The sequence below is a fragment of the Panthera leo genome, chromosome D2, assembly GCF_018350215.1.
Source record: "Panthera leo isolate Ple1 chromosome D2, P.leo_Ple1_pat1.1, whole genome shotgun sequence".
In the NCBI taxonomy this organism is placed as follows: domain Eukaryota; kingdom Metazoa; phylum Chordata; class Mammalia; order Carnivora; family Felidae; genus Panthera; species Panthera leo.
Genome location: NC_056689.1, coordinates 49,347,411 through 49,359,999, shown reverse-complemented (window position 1 = coordinate 49,359,999; position 12,589 = coordinate 49,347,411). Strand labels below are relative to the sequence as shown.

Genomic DNA, 12,589 nt, shown 5'->3' with positions numbered 1-12,589 from the left:
TAGAAGGCAGAGGTTTCACTGTATGACCTTATATCATGTTTAACTTTTTTCTCACGTGTATTTATTTTGTAGAATTTTAGAAATAGAAAAAAATTCTAAGAGTGTATACAAATGTAAAGGTTTAGAGCACAAGTTGCCAAATGTGACTAGGAACCTATTTTAGTATTACCTGTGACATAAGGGTGACTTTTATATTTTTAAGTGCTTGGGGGGGGAAAACCTAAAAGAAGAATATTTTGTGACATGAAAATTATAGGAAGTTCACATTTCAGTATCCGTTGGAATACAACTATGCTCATTCATTTGCACATTTTCTGTGGCTGCTTTTGTGCTGCAAGGCAGAGGTACTACATGGCCCTTTACCTGAAATGTTTGTTAATCCCTGGTTTAGAGACAGAAATAGACCTCCATATGTATAAGGAATTGTGCTTATGATAAAAGTGAAATTTCAAATTAGTGACAAGAGCATGGATTGTTTAATAAATGATAAGAAATGGTTATTTGAGAAAATAAGTTTTATATTAGGATAATTTCCAGTACAGAAGCTAAAATCGAGAAGTCATGCAGGAAAAGACTGATAGATTTGACTCCATTAACAACAGCAACAAAAGAAAACTTTGCACAAGGGAAATAACACCCAACACTTACTGAGCACTTAATGCTTGCTTGTCATGTTTTACTTGACTGTTACAATAACACTGCAAGTAGGTTCTATAATTATTCCCACTTAACAGATGAGAAAACTGAAGCTTGTAGAGATTGAAGAATATATCTATAATGAAGAATTAGAAAGTGATAGAGCAGATGTATGAATTTAGGCCATCTGGCTCCCAAACCTATTGTGCAGACAAGATATTACTTTATAGGTATTATCTATGTCAACACATCTAGATCTACCTCATTCCTTTCAAATGCTCTGTTGTATAAATGTCTGCAGTTTATTTATCCTCTCTTATTGATAGATTTTAAGTTACTTTTATTTTGCTGTTATATGTAGCAGTAGTAAACATCTTATGCATGTGACTATATGCTAGTATAAGTATTTCTGTAGTATGAAGTCTTAAAAATCTTAAAAGTGGAATTGTGAATTGCTGGATTAAAAGGCGTAAGTCATATTTGTCCTTCCAAAAATAAGGTGTGTGTGTGTCTATTTTTAATTTATCTTTAATCAAAGGAATTGAAACATCTTGGAAGGAACCTTGGCCATCCAAGCAAATTATTTTATAGATGAAGGCCATATAGGTTAAGTATTATGTCCAAGATTACACAGCTATTAAGTAGCTATTACACTTGACTTTTTGAGTTGTTTTTACTGTGCCATGGGCTGCTTTTGGCACATTCTTCTGTTTTACCTGTAATGATAGCATTAGTATTGCTGCCATTTGTTTTGCTGAAATCTGGGTACCTTGAGTATAGTTTTCCCCAGAAACACTTGTCAGAATGATTATTCTGGTATTATTTGTTCTCAGCACCTAATACAGTGTCTGTCTTAGTCAGTTTGGGTAGCTGTAACAAAGTACTGTAGACTGGCTTAATTTATTTTTCTTAATCTGAGATCAGGGTACCAGTTATAGTTGAGTTCTGGTGAGGGCCCTCTTCTGGGTTATGGACTGCCAACTTGTTTCTTCAGATGGCAGAAAGAGGGCTACATTAATTGCTCTTTGGGATCTCTTTTATAAGAGCACTAATCCCATTAAAGAGGGCTGTACCCTCATGACCTCTAGTTAACCTCCCAAAGGCCTTTTACCCCCTTATAAGTAACACATTGGGGGTTAGGATTTCAACATAAGAGTGTCTGAGAGAAACATTCAGTCCATTGCAGTGCCTAACACACAATAGGTACTCAAATATTTTTTTTAACGTGTTTATTAATTTTTGAGTGACAGAGACAGACATTCATTTTTAACAGACATTTTTGAGTTAGACAGAACACTAACAGCGGAAGGGCAGAGAGAGAGAGAGAGAGAGAGAGAGAGAGAGAGGCACACACACACACACAGAATCCAGAGCAGCCTCCGAGCCGTCAGCACAGAGCCTGACACAGGGCTTGAACCCACAAACCATGAGATCATGACCTGAGCTGAAGTTGGACACTTAACCGACTGAGTCACCCAGGCACCCTGGTACTCAAATATTTGTTGAATGAGCACTACCTTCTGGTGATCAGTACTTTTATTTCTAAATACAAACCACTTATTCATTGACATGTTAAAGAATCCGTGTATCACTGTAACTCATAAATTGCTCAAGGAATAAAAGATTCTAATTCCTTCCCTTACAAATATTTATACTTCATAATGTTTTAGTTTGTTTTTTTCTGACAGTGCTTATGTTTTCCAAATAATGTTTTGGCTTTTTGTTGTGTAAAAAATGAACTAAAAATTATAAATTTAGTTTTTGAAGACTTTAGTAAGACATTATACAGAAATTCAGGAAGATTATACAGAATAGAACTTTTTAAAATATTTTTATTAAAAGCCAAATTAACATACAGTGTAATAATGGTTTCAGGAGTAGAATTTAGTGATTCATCCCCTACATATAACACCCAGTGCTCATCCCAACAAATACCCTCCTTAATGCCCATCACCCATTTAGCCCAATCCCCCATCCAACAAACACGCTTCCAGCAGCCCTCAATTTGTTCTCTGTATTAAAGAGTCTCTTATGGTTCGCCTCCCTCTCTGTTTTTATCTTCAGAATTGAGAATTTTTAATTATTTTTATGTTAATTAATTTTTTTGCGAGAGAGCAAGCTGGGGAAGGGCAGAGAGAGAAATCCCAAGCAGGCTCCATTCTGTCAGCACAGAACCCAGCATGGGGCTCAAACCCACGAACTGTGAGTTTGTGACCTGAGCCAAAACCAAGACTTGGACACTTAACCAACTGATCCATCCAGGCACCCCCAGAATAGAACTTTTAAAGTAAATAGATTCAAATGAATTGTTTGTATTTTGCAAAAGGCAATAGGTTATTCTAAATGCAAACATTACAGTGTAAGTATCATGGAAATTATGTATGAAATATGTATTAGTACTACAAAATTATAGAATCAAAAGATTGAGTAGAAATTGCTTAAAGGCCATAGTGTTATGTAGGGATCAGTGCCACAGAATGAACTATGTTTAGCAATCTTCTTTTGTCTCAGAATCATAAGGCAAATAGAAAGATGTAACGAGACCTTGACGGTAATATGAGTTCTACTTTTTTTGGAGAGCAGGTTTTGCTTATTTTTGTTTTTGTTTTTTTGTTGTTGTGTTTTTTTAAGATTTTTAATTTTTTAAGTAATCTCTACACCCAACGTGGGGCTCAAACTTACAACCCTGAAACCAAGAGTTGCATGCTCCACTGACTGAGCCAGCCAGGCGCCCCTCTTATTTTTGTTAAGTCCAAGCTGGTAGTCAGCAAACCTTCATGCTTGTCTTCTTAATGAACAAAATGGAGGTTTCTTAAAAATGCCTCTTTGATGCTACTACTCAAACTAAATCTGATTTTTTAAAAAGTAGCTTCACTGAGGTATAATTGACATATGATAAACTATGCATATTTAAAGTATACAATTTGATAATTTGAACATATGTATATACCTGTGAAATCATCACTACAAGTCAAAATGATAGACCGTATCTGTCACTCCCAAAAGTTTCCTTGTGCTCTTTTATAATTGCTTACTATTACCACTTCCCCAACCCACCCCTGGTCCCAGTAATCACTGATTCATCTGCTCTCTGTCACTACAAATTACCTTACATTTTCTAGAATTGTATATAAATAGAATATACACTCTCATTGTTGAGCTTCTGTCACTGAGAATAATTACTGAGATTCACCGGTGATGATACATGTATCAGTATGGCTCTACCACAGTTTGTTTATCCATTCACTTGTTGATAAACATTTGAGTTGTTTCTAGTTTTTGGTTGTTACATATAAAGCTGCCATGAGCATTTGTGTACAAATCTTTGTATGAACATATGCTTTCATTTCTCTCAGATAAATATCTAAGAATGAAAAGACGCAATCATGATAGGCTTATGTTTAACTTGTTAGGAAACTGTGTAAAACCGTCTTACATTCCTACCAGCAGTATATGAAAGTTCTGGTTCCTCCACATTGTCACCAGCACATCAGTCTTTTTAATTTTAGCCATTCTAAAATTAGCCATTCTATGTAATGGTATCTCATCGTGGTTTGAATTTGCATTTCCCTAATGACTAAGGGTGTTGAACATTTTTTTCATGTTCTTATATAAAGTGTTTGCTCAAATATTTTGCCAAGTTTTAATTGAGTTGTGTTTGTTTTGTTATTACTGCATTTTGATAGTGGTTAAGTATGTATTCTGAATGCAAGTCCTTTGTCAGAAATATGCTTTGCACCTATTTTCTTCAGATCAGTGACTTGTCTTTTCATTCTCTTAACAGCATCTTCCAGAGAGCACAAATTAACATATTTTGACAAAGTCCAGTTTTTCGGTTATGCTATTACTGTTTTATCAAAGAAATCTTTGCATAATAACTTAAGGTGACAAAGATTTCCTCCTGTGCTTCTACTTTTATAGTTTTGGGTTTTTCATTCATCTGTAATTCATTTTGAATTATATCCTAGTGGATGTGAAGTAGTTATCTCATTGTAGTTTTGATATGTGTTTCCCTATTGGCTAATAATGTTGAGCCATCTTCTCATGTGTTTATAGGCCATTCTTAATCTTTTTAGAGAAATGTCTAGTTAGATCTTTTGCCCATTGTGTTATTTATCCTTTTGATACCGAGTGATAAGAGTTATTTACATATTCTAGACACAGACCCCTATCAGGTATATGATTTACAAATATTTTCTCCCATTCTGTAATTGTCTTTTCACTTTCTCAGTGATATCCTTTGCAGTACAAAAGTTTTTAATTTTAATGAAGTCCAATTTATTTATTTTGTCTTTGCTCTTTTGGTGTCATATCTAACAAATCATTGCCTAAAAGCCACAGAGATTTATACTTAGGTTTTCTAAGAGCTTTATGTTTTTAACTCTTACATTTCGATCTCTGACCCACTTGGAGTTAATTTTTGAATATAGTGTGAGGTAGGAGCCCAGTTTCATTCTTTTACATGTGAATATCCAGTTGTCCTAGCACCATTTATTGGAAAGACTTCTTTCTGCATTGAATTACCTTTCCACCTTGTTGAAATCAATTAATGTAGTTTATTTCTGGACCCTAAATTCTATTGATCTATATGTCTATGCCTGTACTAGTACCACTCTATCTAGAAGTAAGTTTTGAAATGGGGAAGTGTGAGTCCTCCAGTTTCGCTCTTCTTTCTCTAGACTGTTTTGGCTATCCTGGGCTCCTTGAATTTCTATGTGAATTCTAGCTTGTCAATTAGCTTGTCAATTTCTGTAAAGTCAGCTGGATTCTGAAGAGGATCATGTTGAATCTGTAAATCAATTTGGAGAATATTGCTGTCTTAATAACATTAGGTCTTCCCATCCATGAGCATAGGTGTCTTTCCATTTATTTAAATCTTCTTTAATTTCTTTCAACAATGTTTTGTAGTTTTCAGAACACAAGTCTTATACTTGTTAAAATTATTCCTGAACATTTTATTCTTTTTGGTATATATCAGATTGTTTTCTTAATTTCATTTTCAAATTTTCAGTGCTGGTATATAGAAATACAATTGATTTTTATGTATTGATCTTGTATCCTGCAAACTGACTAAACTTATTTATTATAATAGATTTTTAGTGAATTCCTTAAGATTTTCTATATACAAGATCATATCATGTGCAATATTTTCCAATCTAGATGTCATTTTATTTCATTTTCTTGCATAACTGCCCTGGCTAGAACCTGTTCCAGTACTGTGTTAAAAAGAAGTGATGAGAGCAGACATCCTTGTCTTATTCCTGATCTTAGAGGGAAGCATGTAGTCTTTCACCATTAAACGTGAAGTTAGCTGTGTGTTAGCTTTTTTGTATCTGCCCTTTATCAGGTCGAGGAAGTTTCCTTATATTCTTAGTTTGTTAAGTAGTTTTATCAGAGGTGCAGGATTTTATCAAATGCTTTTTCTTTGTCTATTGACATGATTGTGCGGGGTTTGTCCTTTATTGATATGGTATATTAAATTAATGGACTTTTAGATGGTAAACCAATCTTGCATTTCTGTGATAAATCTCCCTTGGTCATGTTATATAATACTTTTTATGTGTTGATGGATTCAGAGTGCTAAAGTTTGGATGAGGATTTTTGTGTCTCTATCATTAAGGAATATTGGTATCTAGTTTTCTTTTGATGTCTTTATATGATTTTGGTATCAAAGTAATACTGGTCTTATAGAATGCTTTGGAAAGTGTGTTTTATTTTTTGGAACAGTTTGTGAAGAATTGGTATTAATTCTTACAAATGGTTGGTAGAATCCGCTATTGAAGACATCTGGGCCTGGACTTTTCTTTGTGGGTAGTCTTTGATTATTAATTTGGTCTCATAGGTCTGTTAATATTTACTATTTCTTCCTAAGTCAGATTCAGTGGTTTGTGTCTTTATATTTTAAAGGGATTTAAATAATTTGAAACTTATATCCATGTTGTTAACATTTCTACTTTCTTCATGCTTTGTATAGATTCATATTTCTATCTGGTATTATTTTACTTCTGCCTAAAGGACTTGTAGTACAGGTCTGATGGTGATGAATTCTTTTAGCTTTTTAATGTCTAAAGAATTACTGGCCTTTGTTCTTGACAGATACTTTTTGTGTGTATAGAATTGTAGGTTGACATATTTTTCCTTTCAGTTCTTTAAAGATAATGCTCCACTCCCTTTGTTTCTTGTATGTGGTGTGTGTTTTTTTTCTGGCCACTTTCAGGATTTTCTATTTATCATAGAATTTGAGCAATTTGATTATCGTGTGCCTGGCTTTAGTTTTCTTTATGGCTTTTGTGTTTGGTAATCGTTGAGCTTCTTGGATCTGTGTTAATAGTTTTCATCAAATTTGGAAAACTTTTCAGTTTTATTTCTTTAAATATTTCTCCTCACCCCCCTCTCACTTCTTTAGAGACTCTAATTACATATATATTAGACTGCTTGAAGCTGTCACACAGCTTTCTGGGTGCTCTGTTCATGCTTTTCATTCTCTTTTCCTTCTGTATTTTGCATAATTTCTATTACAGTGTCTTCAATTTGTTAATATTTTGCACTGAAATATCTACCACTAATTCCATTCAATGTATTTTTCATCTCAGACATTGAAGTTTTTATCTCCTAAAGTTCAGTTTGGATGTTTTTATGTCCTTTGTGTCTCTGTTTAGTTTTTTGAACATGAATATATCTTTTTATTTTTATTTTTATTTTTTTTTTATTTATTTTTTTTTTAACGTTTATTTATTTTTGAGACAGAGAGAGACAGAGCATGAACGGGGGAGGGTCAGAGAGAGGGAGACACAGAATCTGAAACAGGCTCCAGGCTCTGAGCTGTCAGCACAGAGCCCGACACGGGGCTCGAACTCACGGACCATGAGATCATGACCTGAGCCGAAGTCGGACGCTTAACCGACCAAGCCACCCAGGCGCCCCATGAATATCTTTTTAAATACAGTTGCAACCATTTTAATATCCTTTTCTCTTTTTTATAATGCTTATTTATTTATTTATTTTGAGAGAGAGAGAGAGCAAGCTTGTGCACGAGCAGGGGAGGGGCAGATTGCAAGCAGGCTTCATATCAGCACAGAGCCTGATGCAGGGGCTCAATCCCATGACTGGGAGATTATGACCAGAGCTGAAACCTACTAGAGTTTTAGTAATAATAATCACTCTATTATTGTCAATCTCAGTAATAATAATAACTCTATTATTGTCAATAGAGTTGGACACTCAACCAACTGAGCCACCCAGGTGCTCCCTAACGTTCTTTTCTATGAATTCTGGCATCCGTCATTTTTTTTATTATTATTTATTTATTTAATTTACATCCAAATTAGTTATGATATAGTGCAATAATGATTTCAGGAGTAGAATCCAGTGATTCATCCCTACATATAACACCCAGTGCTCATCCCAACAAGTGTCCTCCCTAATGCCCCTTGCCCATTTAGCCCATCCCGCCACCCCAAATCCCTCCAGCAACCCTCAGTTAGTTCTCTACATGTAAGAGTCTCTCGTGTTTGGGCTACCTGGGTGGCCCAGCTGGTTAAGCTTCCGACTTCAGCTCAGGTCATGATCTCGTAGTTCATGAGTTCAAACCCCGTATCAGGCTCTGTGGTGACAGCTCAGAGCTTGGAGCCTGCTTTGAATTCTGTGTCTCCCTGTGTCTCTGCCCCTCCTCACATTCTGTCTCTCTGTCTCACAAAAATAAATAAACATTAAAAAAAAAAAGTGTCTCTTATGTTTTGTACCCCCCACCCTGTTTTATATTATTTTTGCTTCTCTTCCCTTATGTTCATCTGTTTTGTATCTTAAATTCCACATATGAGTTAAGTCATATGATATTTGTTTTTCTCTGACTAATTTTGCTTGGCATAATACACTCTAGTTCCATCCACTTTGTTGCAAATGGCAAGATTTCATTCTTTTTGATTGCTGAGTAATACTTCATTATATATATGTACCACATCTTCTTTATCTAGTCATCTATCGATGACTCTTTTGGGCTCTTTCCATACTTTGATTATTGTCAGTAGCGCTGCTATAAACATTGGGGTAGCATCTGTCAGTTCTAAAACATTTTCAGTCATTGATTATTCTCATTATGGGTTATATATATATTTTTTTTTTCTGTGTTTGCCTGATCATTTTTGTTTGGATGTCAGACATTGTGAATTTTATTTTGCTGGGTGCTAGATATTTTTATATTCCTATAAATATTTTTGAGGCTTGTTGTGCAGTTACTTGAAAACAATTTGATCCTTTCAGGTCTTGCTTTTAAGATTTGTTAGGCAAGACCAGAGCCATGTTTAGTCTAGAGTTAGTTTTTTCCCATGACTGAGGCAAGACCTTTTTGAGTACTCTACCCAATGTCCCATGTATTTTGAGGTTTTCCAGTCTGTCTGGTGGGAACATGCACATTATTCCTGGCCCAGTATGAATGCTGAGATCTGTGTCCTCTAATTTTTTTTTTAGCTTCAGTTAGTTTCTTTTATATGCCTGCACTGGTCAGTGCTCTGCTGAATACCCAAAGGGTGTCCTTCTCAGATCTCTGGAGTTCTCTCTTTGTGCAACTCTCTCTTCTGGTACTGTATCCTTTCATGCTAGCAGCCTTGGTCTTCTCAGCCTGTTGGCTCCATCTCATCAACTCAGCAAGTCAACTGGTCCCTGCTTAGAGGGGACTCCCTGTGTTATGACCTGGAAACTAAGGCAGTAAGCTGGGCAATCGTTTATTTTTTGTTTCTCCAAGGATCACTGCCCTTTGTTACCCAGTGTTCAGTATCTTGAAAAACATTGTTTTATATTGGGAGGGGCGGGTTCTGGATTTTATTGGTTGATTTTTTATTGTCCCAAGTACAAGAGTAAATCTGTCCTTGTTGTTTCATCTAGGAAGTCTCTTTAATGTGTTTTTAAAGAATAAGAATTGATGGCTCCTAAGGTTTCTTTTTAACCCTGAGATCTTTGATTTTGTATTACATATTTTGAACAGCTCATTTTCCTGTCTCCATAGTTTCTCATTCTCTCCTCACAACATTTAACTGTTTGCTGTTTGTTCATAGAAGGTTGCTTGGGATTAACTCTGGGTTATGAATGAACCTTGTTTATGATATAAACACATAGAATGAGGGCAGTCAAGCTGTAACAGCCGAAAAATGGATGTTTTCTCCAACATACTTAACATATTTAAAGTTTTTATAATCTAGTTGAGAGTTTGGCTAAAGAGTTTCCTTCACAGACTAGGCAAGTAAGACTTTAATTTGGTATCTTTTATTTTTAACCACAGAGCTATGCAAATAACATTTATATTCTAAAGTAATTACAGCAACTTTTCTTTCATTTCAACTGTAAGAGATTTAACTGTAAATAGGCATGTAAGATATCTCAAAACCTGTATTTTGCTTGAAGGGGGGGGAAAGACCTTGGTTTTTTAATGCTACCATGTAATAGTTTTATAGAACCTTTATTTAAACCTTTCATTTCTGCATTTATTGTTCTTAGCCAAAAGTTGGCATAGGAAATGTATAAAAATACTTTTTAAATCAGTATTGTCCAGGGTTTTTGGACCACATCCCTCTTATAAATATATTTTATGTGGAGATCTCATACATATACATAATTGTAATAAAAAACTTACTGCTATATGTGGTATACACTGATAGTTCCTGTTCAATTTCAGTGAAAAGTAAGCCTTTAGAAGTGACCCTTGTAATGGATCACATCTCACAGTTTCAAATACAATGCTATATAAAGAAGAAAGCTATGAGGTACCGTATTAATAAAATGTAGACATACTTCGACTACATGCTGTTAGTTCTATTAATCAAATTTCATTTCAAAACAGTTTGAGTATACTATATTTAGTTAAATCATGTCTGGTGTTTTTGCAGCATCTTTGCCACAAGCATTTTTGCTGCATAGCTAATTGGCCATAAAGCAACTTCACCATAAAAGATAAAATCATGAAAAATAAAAGAGGGGCATTTATTAAAAAGGACATAGTGAAAAATGAAAAGTGAATAACAAAATTTTAAAAAGTATTGTAAAATACAAAATATTTGAATATATTTAAAATGTGTGTAGATTTATGGCAATGTTGTGCAAATAACTGATTTTATTTTGTGAATTGTACCTAAACACTTGTCTTCAAAGTCTTTTTTTCATAGTATTATACTTTTTTTTTTTTTGCTTGTTGATTCATGTCCGTGTTCAGCGTTGCACTTTATTTTTTCATGAAAATTTTTTCCTTCATTAAAGAGAGGCATCAGTTTCCAAATACTAGGATACATATTTGTAACTTAGCTTTGTATTGTACTGTGAAATCCTTCTACACTGTTGTTTGTTCTTGTCATATTGTCAGATGTCCATTGATAGACATTCCAAAGTTCTGTGGGAAGGGTGGTTTCAAAATTCCACCACTGGATAGAATATTATGGGGGCTAAGATTTATATAATATAAAAATGGGAGTACTACGGTCAATGGAGAAATGAAACCAAGCTGTCATCTAGTTGATAAAACCAAGAAACTGTCAGCCAGTTATTTTTTTAATCTTTGACAGCAAAATTGCCTTATGACCTTATTAGTTATTCAGCAAAAATGCTTGTGGGAAAGATGCTTATAGCAAAACTACCTAGAATGTGTTAAATATGTATAACTTTATTAATAACTTATGTAAGATTGTGGCTCTACATTTTCAATTTTAGTCTTTTCCCTAATAAGCAGGCTAGTAATAACTTATAAGTAGTTAAAAGAGATACCTCTGAATTTTATCTTTTAAGTAATGACATTCAAGCTAAGAACTATGGTTTTGAGACGTGGTAAAGTCCTAGAACTAATATTAGCTTTGCATCCTTATTTTTTAATTAGATACCTTTCTTAAAATAAATTTTTTAATGTTTATTTATTTATTATAGAGGGAGAGCACAAGCGGGGGAGGCGGAGAGAGGGAGACACAGAATCTGAAGGAGGCTCCAGGCTCCAAGTTGTCTGCGCAGAGCCTGACGCAGGGCTTGAACTCATAAACTGTGAGGTCATGACCTGAGCTGAAGTCAGACTTTCAACTGACTGAGTCGCCCAGGCACCCCTAGATACTTTTATTTATACCAAATTTTTTTCCTGTTTTTTTCTACATCACTTAAAATAAGATTTATAATCAATAAAAGAGATGCCATCATAGTAAAACTTCCTAGTAGTAAATTAAAATTTTCATGATACTTGGTTATCATTTGGTTAACGTAAGTAATAAATGGCTAAGGGTGATTACCATTATTTGCGGTCTACTGGCCATAAGAAGTTTGAATCTATCCTACATTTTTATACAGATATGTTCCACACACATACACACATATACAACAACAACAACAAAACCACAACACACATTGCAACATTTTTCACAGAAGGCATCCAGGCTTTCCCTACTCACTAAGAAAGTGACTAGGGCTGATGTTCCCTGGTGATCTTCCATAGGGTCTGCCGCACCGGTAGAAACCATCTTTATAAAAAGTCTGCTGGAGGGGCGCCTGGGTGGCTCAGTCGGTTAAACGTCCGACTTCAGCTCAGGTCACGATCTCGCGGTCCGTGAGTTCGAGCCCCGCATCGGGCTCTGGGCTGATGGCTCAGAGTCTGGTTCCTGCTTCTGATTCTGTGTCTCCCTCTCTCTCTGCCCCTCCCCTGTTCATGCTCTGTCTCTCTCTGTCTCAAAAATAAATAAAACGTTAAAAAAAAATTAAAAAATAAAAAAAGTCTGCTGGAGTATCACATATCCTTCTTGACAAATACTTTGTTAAAATAAAAGTTCTCTCTGCAGCAGGGACCTCCCCTGCCTCCAGTCTCCTAAATTTAACCTTCTCTATTTATAGAATGAAGAATCTTTAGTTTAAATAGAAATACAGATCTCACACAACTGGTTGTGGTATGAACAGAGCATGTGATTTTGTAAATTTATAAATTGTTTCTGAATTTTTT

The 12,589-nt window shown here is 34.9% G+C and overlaps 1 protein-coding gene across 9 annotated transcripts in view; it reads left to right on the top strand.

The window, feature by feature from the left end:
* CSGALNACT2 (chondroitin sulfate N-acetylgalactosaminyltransferase 2) overlaps positions 1-12,589 on the top strand; it is a 45,978-nt gene that overhangs the window by 3,893 nt on the left and 29,496 nt on the right. The window lies entirely within an intron of this gene.